The sequence below is a fragment of the Austrofundulus limnaeus genome, unplaced genomic scaffold, assembly GCF_001266775.1.
Source record: "Austrofundulus limnaeus strain Quisiro unplaced genomic scaffold, Austrofundulus_limnaeus-1.0 Scaffold124, whole genome shotgun sequence".
Taxonomy (NCBI): domain Eukaryota; kingdom Metazoa; phylum Chordata; class Actinopteri; order Cyprinodontiformes; family Rivulidae; genus Austrofundulus; species Austrofundulus limnaeus.
Window position 1 is genome coordinate 1237139 of NW_013952526.1, and position 3383 is coordinate 1240521.

Below are 3383 nucleotides of genomic sequence, written 5' to 3' on the forward strand. Positions count from 1 at the left end.
GTGTGTGTGTGTGTGTGTGTGTGTGTGTGTGTGTGTAAGAATTTCAGTTCTTTGGGGTAAACGTATAACAGTTTCCTCATCAAAAATGCACAAAGACTTAAAGAAAACAAGATGATTTTTTTAAATATTTTTAATAAAGGCAGATGAGATGCAAATTATTTCATCCTGAATGTGGATTGTGTCAAGTTTCTAGTCCAGGGGCCTCATGTATCAATGGTGCGTATGCACAAAAACCTTGCATACGCCATTTTCCACGCAAAACTCCGGATGTATCAAAACTCAACTGACCATGGAAATGTGCGCAGCCCCACTCCAACTCCAGGGCTGACGTATGCATGTTTCTGTGGTTCTGGTTCCATTGGCGACACTTAGAGGTGATTCTGAGAAACTGTTCATGATGTGAAAGTGATTATTGTTCACACCAGACACACATGATTAACAATTATTTCATCCGCATGGACGCAGTTAAATAAAGGACTCGCAAAGTTGCACCAAAAATACATTTAACAGGGACAGATTCAGCCTTACTGCAGTATTTAATAAATAGTGTAACACGCAGAGCATTTATTTATAAACAGATATAATTTTCTGATCCATGATGACAACTGGCTCATCAGCTGTTTTGAGGAAAAATCATTTTTCAGTTTGGCACTGCGGCGCTCTGGAGTGCAACACACCAGTGCGCATGCACATGGCATGAGCAGCAGCAGCAATTGAACAGGGGTTCCACGAGGGCTTTCCAAAGGGAGCTGGCAGACCGATCGGGACTGTGCCAGTCCAGTCCACCCAAAGCAGAATCATGACCAATGGAACGGTCTCATCCATCTGATTCTAACACTCCAACATCATGTGACGTCATGAAAACTCTCCACTGAGGCGCAGTGACTCATTTCTTCATATCAGTTATGAAATAAACAAAAATTTACGTTCTACCAAACATTCAAGTTCCTCTGTTCCTCTCTAATTATGATAATAAACTCGTGCGTAAAGTTAATATTTCCAGGCTCAGAATGGATGGATGTGCTGGCTGCGCACCACAGCAGCTTCACGCACGCGCACGCACACACACACACCGACACACAATCACTTGTTCTTTGATTGATAAAACATATTTTATTCCTATTTTTACTTCGGATTTTTTCTCACGCACGTTATATTCAGTTCATTATTTTCTTGACTTTAGAAATCATTTCTGATTGTGCAGGGATCACTCAAATATGTCCTTCACACATGCAGGAAATAATCTGCATCTATTATATTATATATTATATGTTAATGAAGGCGTGTCAGGGGAGGTGTCTTATCTGCGCTCAGTTACATGTTAATTGTGATGTACAAAAGAAATGTGTGTGGATTCAGGCTTATGCACAGTTTGATACATTTGGATTTTTTTGTGCGTACGTCGTTTTCTGGATTTGACCGTACGCCACGTTTCAGTAAGAAATCCACRCAAGTCTTTGTACATGAGGCCCCAGGTCTTTTAAAAATGCAATAGGTTCTATAGCTGTAGCACACAAACCTTTTCAATATTTTTTTTTATATTCTACCAACAGCTATGTTGCAGCCAAAACAATAATAATCCTTTTTTTGTTGTTGTTGCTGTTCTGACTTGCCTGAAGCCACATATTCAGTTTCATATAACACACTAACATATTACACTACACCTGCCACTTGTCTATAACAATAATTCCAMATACAGTCAAGGAGCCTGTCGTACCACATCCTCCAACACTTCACTAACTGTTTCTATCTGAATCAGCAGCTGTGGGAGACACTTCACTGAAGAGTATCAGAGCCTATGTGAGTCTCTGTTTGTGGCTTTTGTTTTGAATGATGAGTCTAATTGTAAGGATTGCACAGTGAAGAGGTTAAAGATTGTCAGCCATGGGGAAAGTGGCTATGGACTTGACCAGWCCTATACAAAGATGCTCAGCCCTCTGGAAACTCAGTGCTCAGCAGGCAGGGTAACAACAGACCACAACTTTTAATTTGTCAGCAACAGACAACATGCTTACAATGAAGTCAACACTGAATGACAAACTACCTATATAACATATTACTGAGSATATTAAGGAGCTTCAACCTTGCTTGAAACAATACTTAGTTTTGTATCTACACGTGCAGTCTGAAGAGTACTGTAGCTCAGCTTGTTACTGATGATTAGAGGAAGTTAAACAATGGCTTAGCATTTAAAATTATTTATTTATTTATGATGAATATAATAAGACTTGGGGGCACATCTGTGTTGAAGACATAAGAGTGAGTTTTCTTGGTCATCAGGAAGTGCATCCTTTGTCTGCAAAGGTAGAGTCGATAGAAAACATTCCATCACCAATGACCAAAAAAGAACGAATGAGGTTTTTAGGTTTGGTGGGATTCTACAGAAGTTTCTGGAGATTATTTTTATTTATTTACATTTTTTTTACCATAGTTGCACCATTGACAGATCCGTTGAAGACCAATGTAACAGGTCTGGTCCACTGCTTGTCGACATGCTTTTGAAAATGTAAAAATAATCCTATGTCAGTCTCCTGTTCTGATGGCCCCAGATATGAGCAAGACATTCAAATTGCACGTTGATGCAAGTAATGTCAGTGCAGGTRGGGTGCTTTTGCAGGAGGATGAGCTTGGGAATGACAAACTTGTGAATACTGTATCTTCGCAAAAATGTTCAATAGGCACCAGTTAAACTATTCAGTGAAAGAAAAAGAGGCATTGACACTGATTTGGTCATTCCAACATTTTGAGGTCTATGTAGGTTCAGGGCCTGTAGTAGTGTACACAGATCATAACCCTTTAACCTTTTTGCATTCTCTTTGCAGTCCAAACCAGAGGCTAGTTAGATGGTCTTTGTTCATGCAGGCTKTTTCACTGGACATTAGTCATTTTAAGGARACAGACAACGTAACTGTGGATGCATTTTCCAGGGGTCTGTGTTTATGTACAGTTGTGTAAATAGCTATTTTCTTTACGGCACCAGTTCTTGACACTGACAGAGGATTTTGGAAGAGGAAAGTTGGAAGTGGTGTTTGGCCAGGAGGGTGTGTTTGTGCTATAAGCTCTCAGATGCTGCATTTGCTTCAACCACTCGCTTAAAAATAAGAGAGAGAAAAAAAAGTGACTTGTTCGAATGCCGACTACCAGGAAGCAGCAATTTATAAAGATAGTCAAATGGCCAAAACCTCATAAAAGGGGGAAAAATAGACTATTTTTCATGGTGAAATGTGACTGATAAAAACTTTTGAGCTTAATTCTGGACCAGTTTGTGAATAAACAAGATCGAGTGACAAGTGTCGGACTTTATTTATTTTTTCTGCATTGGATTCATTCCAGGTACAAATCCCCTGTAGTGACGTATGCAGTAGCGGGGGTGGGTGTATGGG

At 39.8% G+C, this 3383-nt stretch overlaps 1 protein-coding gene across 1 annotated transcript in view; it reads left to right on the top strand.

Moving 5' to 3' along the window:
- Positions 1 to 3383, top strand: part of cdh8 (cadherin 8) — a gene marked incomplete at its 5' end in the record, with an annotated part of 125765 nt that overhangs the window by 117660 nt on the left and 4722 nt on the right.